Raw genomic sequence first — 19,870 nt, 5'->3', positions numbered from 1 at the left:
GGACCAGAGCTTAGAACACTGGCTAATACATACCAGGTATTTAATTTAACAAATGTTTGTTGAAGGGCTTAATGAGTGACTCTCTACTCTGAGCCAAATGCTGTACTACAAGAAATAAGACTGACATCAGACACCATTCCAGCTGCCATGGAGCCTACAGACAGACCCACATCACAGTGAATCAAATTTCAGCAGGAGCAATGCTGACATAGTGGTGAGAAAATGGTCAATTCCAAGTGCCTTATGCTCAGATCTTCTCTTTTTAACACCTTTATTGTAGTATAATTCCTATACAGTAAACTACACATATTTCAGATGTACAATTTGATGAATTTTGATAGATATAGCTAAGTTCTTCTAAGTGTCCTTCCCGTATTAATGTATTTAATCCCCCAAACAGCCATACAAGCTACACATGAATGACATTCCCACTATATAAATAAACTGAGGTCTAGCAGTTTTGATTGTCTTACTCAAGCAGAGATGCCAGAATTTAAAACAAGCTGCCTGGCTCTGGAACCCATAACTAAGTTTCTATACAAACATAGAAATACAAAAGAGGAAGTCAGTATTCCTGCAGACACAAAGACATGACACTGGGAAAATATCTCAGTAGAGTTATTTAACCTGGGCCTCAAAGGATAAGCAGGAATACACCAAGAGGAAAAAGGGGAGTCCAGGGCGACGGTCCCTAGAGGACCTGGGGACTGGTGTCCTTTTATACTGGATGGTAAGTCCTTACGGGCAAAGACCACTTCTGTTCATCTGTGCCCCCTGCTTCCTGGAGACCATGACTAGCACACAACCATATTTTACTGAATCGAAGACACCATCAGTTGTAAGATGGAACACTATCATTCGTGCTATTAAGAAAACAGAAAGACAACAGAAAACATTGACAAATAAAAAATGCTTTCTTATTACTTAGGAATTTTATTTTATACTTACAGGAAAAATAATTTAGGCTTAAGGAGACATATTTTTTCTCCTATATCACTGTTGTGACAGAAAATAAATATGGTTATGGTAGTCTTAAAACTGATTCCCAGATTGCAGCTTTCCTGAATCACTTTTTCAGTTAAAGTCTGCGGTTTGCTTCCTCCACACAGTACGATTGTCTCCACGTCAGGAGTGCTGGTGGTACAGCACTTCTTGAAGTAATTATGGTCCTTGATGCTGAGCTGTAAGTCTGCTTTGCAAATATGTAGAACTAGCTGATTTCTGATTCCTTGGGAATGTTGCTAACCCTGGATGGTCTACCACCTTCCCACAAGGCTTTGAGTCCTTGGGATTTAGAAAGGTGCTGTACCATCCTCCCCTGGTTACCGTTATCTCTGCAACACTGCGAGATGCAATGCTAGTAGCCCTTGGACATGCGTTTCCATACAAGCTGTGACTGCATCATGACTGTGCTTTGTATAGAGCCATGGGTACACGCTGTGGGATTTTAAGGTGTGTCCCAATTTCATACAGATGTTTATGTGTGCTTCTTAAAATGCTTAAAAGAAAGCAATAGGAACCAATAAACTTCTGCTGCATAAGTGGATGAATGAGAGTTTGAAAGACCCTGGATATCAGAAAAAACAAGCAAACAATTTGAACTTTATTCTACAAATCACAGGCAGTCTCTTAGGTTTTGGGAATGTGAGTTCTTGAGTTATGTGGTGGTAAGTTCTGATCTTGATTTTTTAAACCAATGACTACTAAAAAGAAAATCCTCCACACCCAGGAATTTTATGGCCTCAAATAATCAGGGGCTTCCACATAAAACCAGATGGAGTTTAGCTGAGCTGATACTATGGAGAGTGGACCTGTGGGACTGGCTGCAAGCCCAGAGCGCCGGTGGGAATGATTGACATGCTGTCCCTGCTGGAGGCAGGGGGTCAGGTCAGCTTCCCCCTCCAGGTCCCTTCAAGCCCATTGACTCTGTATTCCAGCAGCCGTGCTCAATGCTGCTTACATTTCCAGACCAAATGGAGTCTGGGACAACCTGAAGACCCCTGGGAGGTGCCCAAGGGCTGTCTGAAAGATCCTCAGGACTTTTCAAGGCTGTTTAAAATAGTATAAACTTTATGGTTATGAAAGGAGTGAGCCTGGCCTCATTTGCTAAATCCTGATGCAAAGAATGGCTCTAGAAAAATTTCTCAGAGTTGGAATGGGATAATTTCAAAGCAAAGGATATAATATGGTACCACGGGTACCACATATAAATCAATTTGAGAAAACTTAGGCTAGCTGATGGTTAAATAATGCCATTAGCCAATATCACTGAGAATGAGTTATGGATCATGAATCCATTTATTCTCCAACCTCATCTTATGAAGCAGATACAATTACTGTTCTGTCCCATAGATGAGGAAACTGAGGCTCAGAGAGATTAGGACGCTCTTCCTGGAGCTGGCAAGTGGCCGAGCCTTGACCAGGGGCCAGACAATCGGACCCTTGGGCTCCAGGTCTGGACTTGGACACGGCATATCCCACACTTCCACCTCTGACCCACATGAGTCAGGATGTTCCAGATGCATCCCTCATCAGCTCTGTTAGGTAAAGTCCATGAACCTCAGTTTCCTCATTTGCAAAGTGGTGGCAGAAGTAATTCCCACCTTGCTGGATGGATGTAAGAGTTAAGGAGTTGGATGGAAATGCACACAGAATGGTGTGTGCCTGGTTGGGAGTTAAGTGTTCTCCAAGTGTTAACTCGATAAGATAACTTACTAGTTGTATTATTATCAGCCAGCTGCTCTTTCTAATACCTGTTTCTAGTTAACCAAACAGTTAATAGTTAACTAGGGCTGCCTGCATCTTCTCCCATGTAACCTAAATTATCTGAACAGGAGTAGACGTTGCCTCTCGGAACTCCAAGAGTGAAAGCACATTCACCATGCACACCATGCATTCTCTGAATCCCTTCTTTGGCAATGAACCTGACCCCCTTGAGCTGGTATTAAGGTATCATCTTGATCAACAGTTGACCAATTACTAGGGACAGGCCAAACCAAGCCATTGTCTGTTTTTTGCAAGATCATTAAGAGTTGTTTTCACATTTTGAATGATTGAAAAAATCAGAAGAAGAATCTCTTAGGACATGAAAATTACATGAAATCCAGTCTCAGTATCCATAAATAAAGTTTTACTGGAACCCAGCCACACCCATTTTTTTGCACATTGTCTACGGCTGCATCTGCTCTACAGCAGCAGAGTGGAGCGGCTGTGACAGAGAACGTGTGGCTTCCAAAGCCTAATGTGTATACTATCTAGTCCTTCATAGAGAAAGTTTACTGACCTTTGTCTTGGGCAACTGTAGCAAAGCCGGCAATGGAACCCTCTCCTCTCTTTTTCACTCCAAAACATCTTCATCCTTTTCTTCTACCCCCTGGTCCCCCAGTGATTACACAGCACAGTGCCCTGGACGTAGAAAGTCTTCATTCATGTTTCCTAAACTAATTTAAAATTCACATTTTACACTTACCTCATTTTTTTTTTTTACTTTTTAATAGAGTTTTGTATCACTTCACATTTAGTTTGATTGATCGATTCATGAATTGATTGATTGATCTATTGTTTGATGCCTGATTTAGTCTAGACTGTATCATGGGGCGTTAGATCTCAGTCATTGAATTCTACCAGCCTGTTTCCATAAGTTACTTCCGTGGATAAAATTCTCTAAATCTGAATACTGGCTTCTTTCTTTTCACCAGCTTTGTGGAGATAAACTTGATTCTGAAGTCAGCATCTCAAAAGGATTTTGACAAGATATTCAGATCACTTCTAACTCCTTTCCCTGCATTTCTCTCCTCCTGCCCCTTTAGTGATTTTTTTTTTTTTAATACTTGGGACAGGTTTGCAAATATTCAAATGGGGACTCAGTGGAAAAAAAGAGAAAAAGATCCTGCAAGAGAGAATTCACCAAGGTAATGCATTCATTGCCCTTTCCACCTTTGTAAGTTTCACATCTCTTTCAAAATATTGTCTGTGTCATTCCTCCCACACATGAAAAGTAGCCCATATCACTTGTAGAATATGCCCACTAAAGATTGCTCTAACGTCCACCCACTGAAATGTTTTTTACTTGGAAAGACTTCAACAGGTTGCACTGCTGGGGACCAAAAATAAGATTTTAATTGAAATATAGATAAGATAGGAGCCTTTAATTTACCTTCTCCCTAAGCAACAGGGCTTTCCTGGCTGCATCTGATAGATGGCTTTTTCCCCTTCTTTCTTTTTCAGCCTAGGCTAGAGCAGAATTATCTTATCTTCAGATGAAATATTTTAGGGATTTGGGGATTTTGTGTGCCTCAGGACATAGGACAGCATTTGTGAAAAGATCACTGTCCTCTTTTGGAGGCAAATTCCATCCTTATTGAAATTCTGATGTAAGAAAAATTCTGCCATCTCATTACCATCCTGCACGCCACACATTTTATGTACTTTTATAGATGAGCATGAGAATACTAGGGGCAAAAGAGAGAAAAGAACACAAGGAGATTTCCCCTGCAATCATGTCAGATGAGACATTTTTCTCCACCAACAAAAGAGTTTGTATAAAATGTGCTGCTATAAAAGTGAATCATGTTATTCTTACGGGGGGCTCTAAGGGACAATGCATTCTGGACCATGAGATCACTGTCACCACTTTCAGAGTAAATAACACAGACTCTTCTTCTCAGCCTCTTGTCCACGTGCACACCAGGGCTTCCCCGCTCCCCCCGCCGCCCCGCCAGCCAACCCAGCCCCACCATCCCCAGGTCTGGTGGAACAGCAGGGACCAATAGAGAAGGGCACATAAGCCACACGACACACAGTTCCAAGGCCAAAGATAACTGAATTACCTGGTTGTCTGCAGTGACGAATGCAAGTCATAGAGACAGGATGAATAGTCTGTTTTTACTGCATTTCTGGCTGCAGTTCCAGCTTTTAGTGTCCATGCCTGTACCAAATGGCCACAACTCCACCGTAGCGGCCATTTCTGGCTCGTAATGATCCCTCAAGCACCACTTGAAATGCAGCTTTGAAATCACCCTTGTGTTTCACAGACACGAGAGGTTAGCCCATCACTTCCATGTGGGATGCAATTCTACAACATATTTGACTTTATGATTGCATGAATGATGCAACTTTCTTAGTTTTAAATTAGGTTTGAAGACAAGTGATAATCATTAATAAGCTGTGTACTTGTTTTTCTCTTTCATCTTTGCTAACCAGATGAACTCTACCTACTTTTATGCGGCTGTTCCAATTTTTGCCTGTCTGGCAGCTTTGTGGACTCTTTGTAAAGAATTCCGTGTACCAAGAACATAGTTGGTCCTTAATTCAGTAGAGTAGACATTGGGTAGACAAGAAAGCAAAGTGGAGGAAAATGTGGCGTATTGGAAAAGGCACAAGAATTAGTGTCAGAGCTCAGTCGGACTTGAGTCCTGGCTTTTGAGAAGACACTAAAACTCTTCACTGCCTCGTTTCCAAGATGGCAGATGTAAGGCGTATCTGAGGGGTTGAAGTGGGGTTGGATTCACCTAACGCTCATACCTACACTTGGCAGAGACTCTGGCTTTGGTTACCCACCAAACATGAATTCATTATTCCCTTTTCCTGTTTTTAGTGGCTAGATTAGCTGAATCAGAAATTATGTCATTTCAATGGCATCCTCTTTTTTTGCCAATTTATTCTCCCTCCCAGGAGAATTAAGAGGTTGGTAGGTCCACATGCTTTAAGAGAGCAGAAACTCCATGTGTTTATCCATCACTGGGTGGCCGGCATCAGGTCAAGGCCTGGCACACAGTATCTTGTTACTGAGCAAATGTGCAGATGTGCCTGAATGACAGATATTCCCCATTCCATTGACAGGCCAAAGGAAGATACAAGTTCCACAACCAGTTCTGCTTTAAGGCGACATACGTATGCCTAAAAATCAAACACTATGCAAATAATCACGCACTTGTGCAATAAACCACAGTATTAACGGGGAAACATTCAAACACTTCATCAATGGCACATTGGAGAAAAAAAAAGACCTCATAGAAAAGGTATCGCATATTCAATGGCTAAGAAAAATATATGAATACTGCACTAAATATGGTGCTTTACCTCGAAAAAGGCTCAAAATTTGCTTGTGGAAGTGATGTTGGAAGAGTTGAAGCCGTTGAGTTATTGCAAAGTGGTAGAAGAAGGGCTTTCTGAAATGAGAGGAATAGCTGTAACGTGGGCAGTGCATGGCTGTGAATTCTAATACACATGGTAGACTGGGGAGGTAGATGATGTTTGCAGGCTATGCATGTGAATGCAATCTGTGCATTTCCGTGTGGCTCCATCCACATGGATGCAGTTTTCTGCTCTCACCTGGTGTTTCCTGCACAGGAAATGACACATGCACAAATGCAAATTTAAATCAATCACATTGAAATAAATGTGTTTTCAAAACAAGGGTTAGAGGAAAACTGGCTGTATCTTCAAGTATTTAAGGGGCTCTCCTAAAGGAAAATGAACAGGCTGGTTCTTGGTTTCTCAGAGGGTGGACCCACGGGGAATGGACAGATATTAGCGAAGGCAGCTCAGGTGTTGATGTGAAATGTACAATGTAACACTTAAGAGTTGTTTGGCCAACAGTTCCCATGGGAGGCAGCGGGTACCATGAGAGGTTCAAGCAGAGAATGGCCATCTATTAGGTAACTATAGAATGGGGAGTCTTGATTGGCCTCTGAAAGTCTCTCCAGATATAAATGTTAAAATTCTTAATTGTATGCTTTAAGTTGTATCTGTAAGGCCAAGAACAACCAGGTGAAAAGTCAAATATTAAGTCAATAAAACGTTCGCTGTGTCCACAATATGCTGAATTTCTGGCAAGTTGGTATGTGTGTATGTGTGTATGTATGTTGGTGTGTGTCTGAGTGTGTGAGCTATTTCTAAATGAACTAACAATACTGTGTGGATAAGGACTGTATGAGGTTAATACCAGCGACTGAAACAGAAAAACCCTCAACTTCCAGCGATGCAACTCATTCGAAGTGTAATTCTTTCTTAAGTTCATTCTAACATGTGTATCTCTGAAGGAAACAGCGGTTTTCAAATTCACTGTACTTTTCTTCATCAAGCCGGAGGAGAGGAGCTGAGCCTTCATCAGGGCACAGAGAACTGTGGAAGAAGTCCGGTACAATGCCTAATGGAAGGGAGGCCGGTCAGTGTTATCTAGCTGGGTGCTTGGGAAGGGGGTGGGTGTGGGTGGCAGAGGCTGTGAACTCCTGGCAACCTCTTCTTCAGTAGACCTCACCTTGTCCATATCTGTCAATCAATGTTGACATCTTGAGAAAAGTTAACTCATTTCAGGAAAGGGAGAAATACAGCCAGCATTTATTAAGTACATATCATGTGCTTAACTATATTCTTTATACACGTGCAAGTACTGTTTCATTTAATAATTACAATAATGCTGTTAGTTGGACATTGGTCTTCCCATGTACAGATGGAAAGATTGAGGTTAGAGACAAAAAGCAAGTTAGACAAGATGACGCAGCTATTTACCTGTCGGAGAGAGGACTTAAACTCTGAACATGAGATACCCCTTCTGTTTTCTTTCCCCGTGGCCCTTTGGAGGCACTCAGCTGGTAACTTTCGGCCTAGGGAGGAAGGTATCTTCAGTGAAGATGATCTAGACAGACGTGGGTGTGTCTTTAAAGATGGGGAGGAGACAAGAAGTGGGGGAGGACCTGGACGTTGGGTAGAAGCTGGTCCTCAGTTTGGTTGCTGAATGTGCATAATTCGGACATACAGCTTATTCTCACGGGAAAGGACACAGGCTTAGTGTCCAGACTGACCCCAGCTCCCAGACCCTCCTCTGCCACTCGTGTCACCTCAGTTTGGTTACGCCAGTCATCCTCCCGAGTTTCAGTCCCTTCAACGAAAAACCAAATAATCAACAAATAATCTTCCCTTTCTGGAGTGAGCTAAGAGTCTGTTCATAGAAAACGTGCAAATGAATGCATTTTAAGCCCTTAGGTGCTATACAATTATCATCATTATAGAAACTAGGCATTTGTGTTGCAGGAGAAAAGAACAGAAAGATCATATTCAGGTTGTTTGTGGGGAAAATACAAAAACTTGATCCTGAATGCAGAGAGAGGGAAAAAAAAAAGACAGTCTATTTTTTCTCCTGCTGTTTCAATGATAGCTATTAATGTTTTTAAGTCTTTCAGATTGGTCTTAAGGACTCACTTTTCTGAGGTCTTGTTGCAGCTGAAAAGCCCATGGGAGCGATTTCCAGTAATCTAAGTTAATAAGCTATAAACTAACTTTTCTGAAGATTAAAAAATAAACCCAAAAATCGACCACCTTTGACAAAGTAATTGCACCAGCTGTAAAACAACCAAATGCTGGTTAGCAGATGTATCAAGGCATTAGTGTGGAAAACTATATATATGTATATATATATATATTCTTTGTTCATAAGATGCTGGTTGTCTAGCATCATGAAATCACCAATATTGGACTATCTTCCTTTGTGTGGGGTGTACTAGTCAGGGTTCTCCAGAGAAATAGAACAGGGGTTGCACATATTTAGAGACAGATAGATTCATTTTAAGGAATTGGCTCATGCGATTGTGAAGGGTTGATAAGTTCAAAATCGTCAAGGTAGGTTGTAGGCTGGAGAACCCAGGGAAGAGTTGCAGTTGGAGTCCAAAGGCCATCTGCTGGCAGAATTTCTTCTCTCTCAGGGAAGGTCAGTCATTGCTTTATTGAAGTCTTCAACTGATTGGATGGGGCCCACCCACATTAGGGAGGGCAGTCTGCTTTATTCAAAGTCTACTGATTTAAATGTAAATCCCATCCAAAAAAGACACTTGCTGAAACATCCAGAATCACATTTAACCTATTTTTTGGGCACCTTGATGCAATCAATCTGACATGTGAAAATCCCCTTTACATGGCAGTAATCCATGATGAGATTCAAAGTGGCAAAGGGAGAATCCTGAGTCTAGAGTCACCTGTCCTCATTCCAAAAACCATTTGAAGACATGTTCTCATGTTAACTTGTCGAGATGGAGGTCCATTGTTCCCCGTGAATAAAAAGGCCCAGGAGACAAAGAGAACAGAAGTTATGAAACAAAAATATATAAAGATGGGCATCTATCATCTGCAAACTCCAGATTTCTTAGTCTCCCCATCACCTTTTTACTCCACAATGTAAGATCATCCATCACCAATGTGTCCCTCCTCCTTTATGAATTTTATTTTCTTTTGACAAGTAAATCCATTATCTGGGGGTCACACAAACTGTTGACTTGCTGCAGGTGTGGTCTTTGCATCGGTGTCTGCCATCACACCATAATACCAGCTCGCACGAGCTCTTATGTGGGCGAGGGATTGAGCGCCCTGCTCCACGCCTGCCACCAGTTGCCTGCACAACGGTCACTATCGGCCGCACCATTAGGTATTGTCATCTGCGTTTTGCAGACCAGGAATCTGCATCTCGAAGAGCTGAGACAAGTTTCCTAGAAACACACAGCTTGTAAACGTTGATGCTGGGTTTCAAACTCAGGCCCATCCGTGCTGAAACCTGCGTCTGTGACCATCGGGTAACTTGCCTTCTTTGTAATCTTTTTCCAGTTTTTTTTTTTTTTCTTTTGCCTCTCTGACATTTTTTTTTCCCTGTGTTATTTAGAATGTGTCTTGCTCTTGGGTTTAAAATATCTGTTTAATTCAACAATTCCCATTTAAAATTAACGACCCCACAGGTAGGGTGTTGGAATACTCTGTGTCTTGATCTGGAGAACGTAAAACTTCATCAGCCTGGGGGCAGAAGTTTAATGACCCTTCTGGAGGCAGGTCAGACCTCAATAAAAGCATTCAAAGCTAAAACACAAAGATTTAAAAATAACCAGATGACAAAACAAATCAGAAGACGAGGACAATAAAACAAGAATCACAGGAGCATAGAGGGTCCACACTGAAAGAGACTCCCTGGAAGGAGGTTCCTCTGCGCTGATGCTTTCATCACACGACACTGCCAGTGCTTGTCCGGGGGTGTTTTTGCCATCCAGCCAGACAGCAGCATTTGAAGGACAGAGCCTGGCACTTCTGGTCCCTTGACACAGGCTCTCGGGGTGAGTGAAATAGTTTTTCTGCTTTGCTGCGTTTCACTTGCACAAGTTAACCTGGTATCAGTCAAACACCTCATCTTATTTACCGATGGGCCCTTGGTGGAGACATTTATGACACACCTTGAATGTGCAGGGTGAGCTTTTCCCATACTGCTAAGTGCTCACCTTAATCTTCCTGATCATCTCCTCCTTACCCTGTTAAGTGCCCACTCACCTAAAACACACTGGGTAATGATGTTTATTACCCAACAACGAAAATATTGTTATTTACGGTTACAATCAGGATGTCATCAAATATGAATGCTCCCATTCGGGGAGGCCCTTCCAACTGATTGTTTATGTAAATGAAAGCGTTCGTTCATCATCTCATCCATTTGGGGAAGAAACAATCAGCCGGGCGGGCGGTTTCTCCCTGGAATATCCTTTTAATATTCAGTTCACCGGAAGCCAATCTGCAACAAAGAAAAAAATTAAAGAATTTAAAGATAAATCTAAGTCTATAGCAAGACATAAAATCGGCGTGCCTCTAACCACCGGCACACAGCGGGCAGTGAGTCAGCTGCTGTTCCTCTTGGCTGGGAAACTTACAGCGGACATCCAGGCGGGACGCACTTCATGCAGAGAGGCAAGCTCTCCATCCCAGTTTCTTCCACTCAGCCTCCAGCCAAGGAGATTGTCACTCAGCAGATGTAACTGCCCCGCCCTGTAACTGGCCATCGTCATGATCTCAGGGATGTCACATTTACATGCTAAGTCTTAGGTAACTTATCTCTGAATAGAAAATTAGATGGGCTCTAAATTATAACTCTAAAAATGTGTCCATAATGACCATCTCAATGGATAGGTCCCATTATACCATTAAGAAGGGAGAAAAGTGTTCTGGCTCTAACACCTGCAGTGATTAATACTATGGCTCTAAGTTTGTAATAAAAAGGAGAAAGAATCCCATTATAGGATTCTCTAAAGGGTTATACTTTTTTTTTCTCCTGTAAAAAACCAAGCAGCAAATGGGTGTGACTTTGCCAGCCATACGGTGTCTGTTCCAACCAGCTAATTCCACTCCAGTAGTGCAAAATCACCCGCTGAGAGAATGTCAACCAACAAGCATGTCTGTGTTCCAATAAAACTTTATTTTAAAAAATTATAAAACAGGAACCTGGCAAGATTTGCTCTGCGGACCATAGTTTGCCGATCACTGGTCTAAAGCATCACTACCGAGAGTATGATCCAACAACCCTTAGCCTTACAAGATATTCTTGGAAAAAAACAAATGATTCTCTAGACAAACGAGTCAGGAAGCACCACACATCTTGGTGGTGTCTCTAGTATATTTATCATGCACACTAGCCCCTCACAGATGGAAAAATCTTACTGCAAATAAACTGTTTAAACCAGAGTTTTCCCAAACTTATCTGACCTTCCTGGGTACCTACTCCCTCTTCCCACCCAAAGGACCCTAGTCTTGAGGGGTGCTTCCCTGAAGCCCATGTTTGTCAGCAGGCTGTGGGATGCAGAAAAAGGGAGAGTTCTAACCTCACTTTGCTAACCCTCCTCTGGGTGAGTCATCCTCTGAGGGGACGGGACTGGGATCTGGGGAGGCTGATAGATCCAGCAGGTCAGGACCAGGATGACTTGGTTGGGAACCTTTGTCTCAATGAGCTGAAGACTAGCCAAGAAGCAGCCTCATGACCTCACGGAAGGATCCATTTAAGAGACCTGAGTCTTCGTCTTCAGTTTACCGTTAATTAGCTCTGTGGTTCTGGGAAGCCGCGTCACCTTTTTGAGCTTCATGGGCAAAATCGCTTTCCTCGGCTGAAAAAGGAAGACATCCGCTTAGGAAATCCCTGAGGATTTTGTGGTTTTGTTGCCTTTGTTCCAGCTCTAGGATGATGATGATGATGATGATGATGATGATGATGATGATGATGATGATGATTAGTCTTTCAGGAGAGTTAGAATGTGGAAGCCAATTCAAGGGTGAGGAATACGCAGAAATAGGGACCAGCACTTCTCACCCATGGACTTGACTTCTTGACTATCAACTCCATGAAAACAAACTGGGTTGACTTTTGTTTCTGGATTCAGAACCGCAAGGATCCAGGCCGCAGGAGGAAAGCAGTGCATCCCCAAAAAGACCACTTGATGGACTTGCGCTCAGAGGCAGAAGTCCTGATCTGAACCCAAGTTCGGCACCTGTCATCCATGGGACCATGCACAATTACCCACTCTTCTTCTGGCCTCAGTTCCCCTGTATCCCTGGAGATGACGGAGCACAAAAGATGCTTTCTAACCTGTCGTAATAAGCGAAGGATGTTATCATTAATGCCAAGACTGCTACCATCCCTGTGGTCACTCTGCACAAAGCATAACAGGCCAAACAAAATTACCCTGTGAATATTAAACACTTTGTACAGCTGGCAAAGCTGTTGAGGGAACAGCAGCTGCTCTGTAGCCCCGCCCTGGTGTAGACTAGCCTCCTCCTCTGCAAAATGGGCATCTTTTAACTCAGAGACATGCTGAGAGAAGGATCTATAAGGTAGAACATGCTATTAAATGGCTTCAACATATTATTATACATAAAAACAAGGGTAATGATATTATTAGTGGGACATGCCTCACGTAGGAACAGGGAGCCAGCCTCAATTTCTGCAGGAAGAATTTGCTAGAAATGGCAGGACCGTCTATCCCACTGCAGAATACAAAGGGATTGGCCTCGAATCCCAAAGTTTGCAAAGGATTTGAGAAAAAAGAAAAAAAAAAAAAACATGACTTTGCTTTCTTGAAAATGTATCCAATTGAATTTCCTTTCAAAGGAGAGCTGAATGATCCCTTCGTTTCGGTTAGAGCCGGCTCAAAAACGCCGCCTCTGCACAGCGCGTTACGCACATCATTTATTCAGCAGATATCATAATAAATTCCGGGCCGCTCTTAGGGAGAGAAATTTCAATATTAGATAAAAATAGTGAGATGGCGACGGCAACTGTGTTTGTCTGGTACGCAGAGTAAATAGGATTGTTAGCAATTGCTAAAGGCTTCGGAAGAAGATAGGGAAACAAAGATAGCTCGTGCCTGGTTCTCCGCCGACCAGTTGCTGAGGTTCAGGGAAGCTTGATTACCTTCTGCCATGCGTGCTTCCGAGCAGGCCCAGAGATGAGCTCCCCCTTCCTCCTATTTTCTCCTAAGAGTAGCTGAATGTTATCCTAATGAGAAATCTGCTCAGATTTGGAAACAGGCTGGTGCTGCCTCCTCTCCCCATCCTTTTAGCCTCCCCTTATTTCTCCCTCTCTCTCCCTCTTTCTCTCATACACACACACACACACACACACACTCATAAGAATGTTCAGTGTCACAAGGCATCAGAGGTCCTGTCTGGGCTCCCACCACGCTGGCCACGCAGACGTGACTCTGGCCGGCACTCTCCCCCCTAAATGTGTGCTCTTCCATCTGCATCAGCAGAGCCCAGACTGGAGACTCTCCAAGCATCCCTGCTCACACCCTGTACTTGTCAGGACTGACCTACATTGACCACTGATGAGGCCCGGGCCTGGTCACCTGCTGTCCGTGTATTAACTCATTGGGTCCTCACAGTGCCCTGGGAGACAGGCAGCATTCACCCCTCCAGGTGAGGGATGAGGACACCGAGGCATGGAGAAGGTCCTTAGTTGGCCCCAGGTCACATCAAGGAGCTGGCCCAGCCAGAACTCCAACTGGAGACCCATGGTTCCAAAGCGCAGAGCAGAGAGCACAGATCGGAGAGGAAGGATCCTCGGTCAGACCCCTAAGGCTGCGGCAGGTGTCTGTTCCCTAATGTAAGCAGGATTCACGCGCACAGCAGTCCGCTCGGCACCAAACAGAACAGGAAATTGCAGAAGTGTCCTATTGTGTCAACAGGAGCCCTGGAGGCCATTGGAAAGAGTGGATCTTGGGAGACAGAGCTGCAATTTCCAGGAAGAAGTCAGCACAAGAGATGAGCTCCCACTGATGTCCAGGCAGAGGGGAGGCGGCCCAGGGCTGAAGGGGTCCAGAGACACTTACACAAAGACACGTTTGGAAGGGGCCATGAAGGGCGGGTCTGATGTGGAAACAGGAAGAGGCAGGCCAGGGGGATGAGCGGTGGGAGAAAAGCACAGGACAGGAGAGGGAGAGGCTCCAGCAACAGCCGGGCTGGGCTGAGGGCTCCCCCCGGCAAGGGAGGGGAGATGAGGAGGCTGTGACCGCCGTCTCCAGCACATCTCTCTGCTTTGTTTTGCTTCATTTTGAATCATGCTGAACGCCAGTGGGGTACTCGCGGTGGCTATGGAACGACTGGGTGAATTTTTGCATGAGGATTCTGAACCACACGGATGAGGGGCAGGGTTGCAGGCAGGACCTGTCATGAGCACAGGCACCAGACTCGACGAAAGCCCTGTGAAGTGACACGCAGGGCGCTTCTTCATTATCTTCTGGACGTGGACAACGTGGGTTAGTATCTAAGAATGCAGCATCTAAATTACTGCAATAAACTCACCTCCTGTCCATTCATCCATCTCCCCGGAAGAAGAATAGGTAGGCAGAGCACGTGTCTCGCTGTGCACAGCTCCTGCATGTGTCTTTCCTTTGGCTCCTCCACATGGCGTCGGGGAGCCGCAGGGGAACAGCTGGGCTGTGGGGGAATGCTAGCGCCCTGTGGGACCAGAACTTGCCCTCCAGCCCTTGCATTTGCCCCATTAAGAACTTCCTGGTTTCTGTGCCCACTGGTAACCATTTCTGTGTTGTTCTCTGAAGCCTCCTGACAGTTTCAAAACCAAGAAGCATGACTCAATCCTGGTCGGGGCTCCACTGGCATCTCCTGAATGAAGAGAGTGAAATTCCACGTGTAGGAAGATTCTTGAATCTTTCTTCATCTACTCTGTTCACCCTTCTTCAGAACCGAACTTCAGACTGAAGCAGAGGAGGTACTAATGTGAGGCTTTCTGTTTGCCTCCTGAGGGATCAGATCCTCTCTAGCAGGGGGCTGGGTGCCTTCCGAAACAAGGCCCCACCTGGCCCCCTTTGTTTCTGCAAGGTCAGCCTCCTCATCTCCACAGACGGATGAGAAAGCTGAACTTCAGAGCCCTCACAGAGTGCAAAGAAAATCACTCCTTGGCCTTTTTGGCTAAGATCAAGTACAGAGTGCAAAGAAATATAGAAAATAGAAAAGAAAGAGAGAGAGAAAGAGGGAGAAATAAAAGAAGAAAGGAAGAAAGGAAGGAAGGAAGGAAGGGATTCAGACACAGTGGATCTGATTTCAAAGTCTTCGTTTCTACCATTATGCTCTGTTTGATTCTCCTGCGTAAAGAAAAAGAAAGGAAGCTGCTGATTCAGTTTCATCACCTACAAAATGAGACAGTAAAAGGTAACTCAAACATTGATTGGGAGAACTGAATTGTCTACGGCTTCCCCACTGCCGGGAATGAGGGCAGGTGCCCACGATGTCAGGGGAATCTAAACCTGGAGCTTCTACAGGAGGAGGGCCAGGAGGGCTGGGAAGTGGATAAGGGAACGGGGTGGAGGCCAAACGTCTTCCTCAAGCTCACACGGCTCAGTATCAGTCTTTCGGTTTCAACTCGAGCGTGTGCCGTTCGCCCTGTGCACCGCCCGGCAGGACCAGCTCCACTGGAGCCTCACTGTGCTCTCCTCCCTTCTCGCCTTCTGACCCCATCCCCTCCCTTGTCCACTTTCTAGGAAATAAGAGGTAGAGAGTGGAAGTGATTTGAGAGTCAAGAGACCTGGGTTTCAATCTTCTTCCTTGTCTTCTTCTGTGTGAGTCTGGAAAAGTCTCTTGAACCCTCTGAGATTCAGTTTCTTTCCGCATAAAAGAAAGGATTTGGACTCAATTATTTTAAGATATTTAAATCTTAGCATTTCCCCTCCACCATCTCCTTATTCACCTCCTCCTGTTGTCACTTACTCTCATAGAAGCTCAGAGAACACAAGGGGAAGACACACCCAGATCTGCAAACACGGAGGCAGAGAGAACACCAAAGCTGGATTCCTCCCCAGGATTCTCCAGACAGATTCAAGGCCAGGCCTCTAGGCTGGTGCTGACGGATTGATTCTAAGAGCCTAAGTGTCTCATGTACGTGAAATCAGGTTCACATCCTGCTCTGGAGAGTCTCCAACCCGGACCAGCCTCATGGAAACGGGCAGAGAGGAAGCCGTGATTCATGCTTCGTGCGGCCGGACTCCAGGTGCCATGAGCCCTGCTCTTCCTTATCAAGGCACAAAGCCTGGGAACAGGATTTGCAAACAAGGTGGGGGGAAAGCGAGCCTAGGAGAAGAGGGATGAGAGGAAAGAGAGGAAGACAGAACATGGAGATAGAGCGGGAGTCAGGGAAAGAGACGTCAAGCAGAAAAGGGATCTGAGCAGGAAGGTGACAGACAGACAAAGAAACAGAAGGCAAACAGGAGACGGGAGAAAACGAGGAGACGGACGCACTAAAGACTAAACGCTAGCACCCTTGCGCTTTGCTGTCTAGATCCCCAAATCCATCATTTCTACTCACATAAACCAGAGCAGATTGGACATTTACGAGACACATCACCACGTCTCCGTCATCCAGCTCCCCCTGCAGGGAGGACAGTTATGTGTCCCCTTCAGGAGGACGACAGTGAGTCTTCAACAAGACATTTTCCTGAAGCTGCTTGAGAGGTGAGCCCAGAGCCAGGCCCGCCTTACTCCAGAGGCCAGGGCTGTCCACCAGACTGGCCTGCCTGTCTCCAAGTTCAACCCTGTTCTCACCCAAAGAGTCTCAGACACACACTGAACTCGGAAGCCTGGAAATCAGTTAGAACAAGTGAGGGGAAAAAAAAAAAAAGTTTTAACCTGAACCACACATACCAATTGACTTGGGGGCCAGACCCCACATATCCCAGAATTTTTTTTTTTTTTAAGATATCAGGCCAGTAAAATCAACATCTACTGGAAGATCACACCTGAGCGGCAGACGCAATTGCACATCTAACAACTGATGTATTTTGTATTTTTTAATCCCTCAATTCAACATCCGACCACTAACATATGACCAGCCGTGGGGGGAGGGTGCATTTTCTGGGGACGGCATCATTATTTCCTCAGGACAACCTCTGCCGCCCGGGGCGCTTATGATGTAGTGAGAGATTTCACATCTGTGTTTAAATATCTCTTAAAGAATATTCTTTAAAAGAAATGAAAAAGCAAAAATGCCAGCAACCTGCAGGGTCTGGACAATAGAGAATATACATAAGCTTTAGTGCAAGTCTGGCCTCTTTTACAGACTGGATTTGGGGTCAAATCAACCTTCCAGATCCTCAGTTTTCTCCTCTAGAAAGTGGAGCAGGTAAGAGCACAGTTGCCGTACAAAGTCAAAGTCAAAGTCAAAGTGCTACGTCAGTGACTTGACCCCCAGAGTCCATTTATTAGCAGGGGCCCAATAAAGGTACACGCCCCAGTTACATTCCAAACAGCGAGTGATTTTTTTTCCCCCAGTTTTGACTTAATGCTATTTCCTTATCTGTTTTTTTTATTCCTTCTATTCTTAAAAAGTTTAATCAAAGGGACAGTGAACTGGAAAGGGAAAACATGTCAAAATGACGAGAATTCTGAAAAGACATCTTTCCAAATCGTGCAGCTTGGTGCTGGCAAGGTGACAAGGGCCCCTACAACCCAGTGCAAACAGAGAGCTGCAAAATCACGCAGCTCGCGTGTGCAATATATGTACGTTAGGTGCCAAGTGCTAAGGAAGTGCTTTTAAACAAATGACAAATACGATAAGACTCTTGGAGAATGAGGCCAAGTGAGTGTGAGGGTTTTCTAGATTGCGACATGGACCTGTGTTCATCTCGTCCCCGCCTGCCAGCCAGCACCAAGCCAGGGACCCCACGTAGGACCCCCGGCTCCCCTCCACCTCCGTCTGCGAGCCTGTGTCGCGTGGCCCCGCAGACCCGTGTGCACACGGTCAGGAAAGCGCAGCTGCATTTCAGATGCTGAGCGGCTGGGCTAGAGAGCACCGGACAGCGCCTTCTTTCCCAATCAACTTAATAAACTTAGCTAATAATTTCATTCACCGCATGGCAAATCCACCAGCTCATGCCGACAGCAACTTAAATGGAACAGGGTCATAAAAATCCCCTTGTATGCGGATTGCAGGATGCCATCGTGGAAAAGGAGACGGGATGACAAAGTGAAAGGGAAAAGGCTGTGATTCTTTTATGTGAAGATTACGTTTAAAAATAACCAGCTAACTGTCTGCACTTTTCGGGGGCCTGACGTCTCGAAACGCATTTAGATTGATGTAGACCGAGGCTGAAGTCCTCGTGCTGAGTGAACAGGCAAGTGCTCTTAATAGGAGCTGCAGTTTCTCGACATCTGTTAGGGAAAAGGGAATGGAGAAACAACAATTTAGAGTGAGATTGGTTTTGTTAAATGCATTTAAATTCCAAGATTAGTGGTGTTCTTTCTTTTTCAATTAGCATTTACTTGTAGAAAGGTTACAGATGAAAGGACTGGGGGCGGGGGGGGGGGGGAGGCCGGGTGGGGTTCTTCCCTCACCGAGAGGGCACTCCAAAGCATAGTAAAGCTAAAATAAGAAGAGAACAGAAGACTGAAAAGAACTTAAAACCGGTGCCAAATCGAGACGGCAAATCTTGAAGGGGAAAGCGTTCGAGAAAGAAAATAAAATAAAAATAAAGTTGAATCCGGATTGGATGCTCCTGTCCTCTGGGTAGAGAAATCATAAATTGCTTTGAGAAAAATGTAGAGATGTGTCTTTTCCAAGCCAGTTACTAAGTGGAATTCGCATGGATCCCCAAATACATGCCCCCCCCAAATACATGCCCCGGTTCTGTCTGAGGGCATGAAGAGCTGTAACTAGCTCGCCTTTTTTTTTCTTTTTTTTTTTTTGATAGAAACATAAACAGAGACGAAAAATGTAGGGAATGTTTCACCTGTTTTACTGCCATTAAATAAACCTCATCTGCTACCAAGCTGTTTTGGGTGACATTTGTTAAATAAACACATTTTGAGGGAGACTGAAGCACAAGGGAAGAGACATGTAAGCTGTGTTCTCGGATAAATTCTGTTTGTTTCTCAGCACCCCTTCCCCCTGCCCTCGGGGCAGAACGAGGTGGTAAATTCAGATTTATAGTTTCCCATAGGTAGCTTAGGTCTAAACTCACACAGCCACCACCAAAAGTGTATGCTATTGTGAGTAAAGTTTTTTTTTTTTTTAACTCTTTCTCTGCCTCGTCCCCCATTTTTCTGCTCCATTATTCTCACCACCTCTCCTTCCCTCGGTGAAACATCTTTATTCAGTAGTAGTTTTGTTTTGTTCTTTTTCATTAAGGAATTAGATTGAATGTTTAATTTTTTTTAATTTTAAAAATTAGGTTTTTTTGATTTAAAATTTATTTTATACTTCTCTATGCTTTCTTTTTTAATCTATTAGTATGTAGATTTTGTGCATGGCTGCAACTTTTAAAATGTTGTCAGATGGTCATGATTATTTTAAAATATGTAGATTGAAGATTTGCTTAATGTAAAGCCAGTCCTTCCATTTCTAGTTTAAAAACTAGTAAGTAGATAAGGCTGTTCTCTGAAGTATCTTTGTGGAGACCCGAAAAGGCACCAGAATGGATTATTATTTCTGATGATTTCCTGTGTAAGTTCTCTGCAATTTTGCAGCAATAGTAACTGGAGAAAATGAGGAGGAAGAAATTCTGAATATACAGCATGGTTACTGCATTGGCTGGACAGGCAGATGAAAGTCTTTTTGGTTCCCAGAAAA

This window comes from Camelus dromedarius, chromosome 5 (assembly GCF_036321535.1).
Source record: "Camelus dromedarius isolate mCamDro1 chromosome 5, mCamDro1.pat, whole genome shotgun sequence".
Taxonomy (NCBI): domain Eukaryota; kingdom Metazoa; phylum Chordata; class Mammalia; order Artiodactyla; family Camelidae; genus Camelus; species Camelus dromedarius.
Note: the sequence above shows the minus strand (reverse complement) of the source record.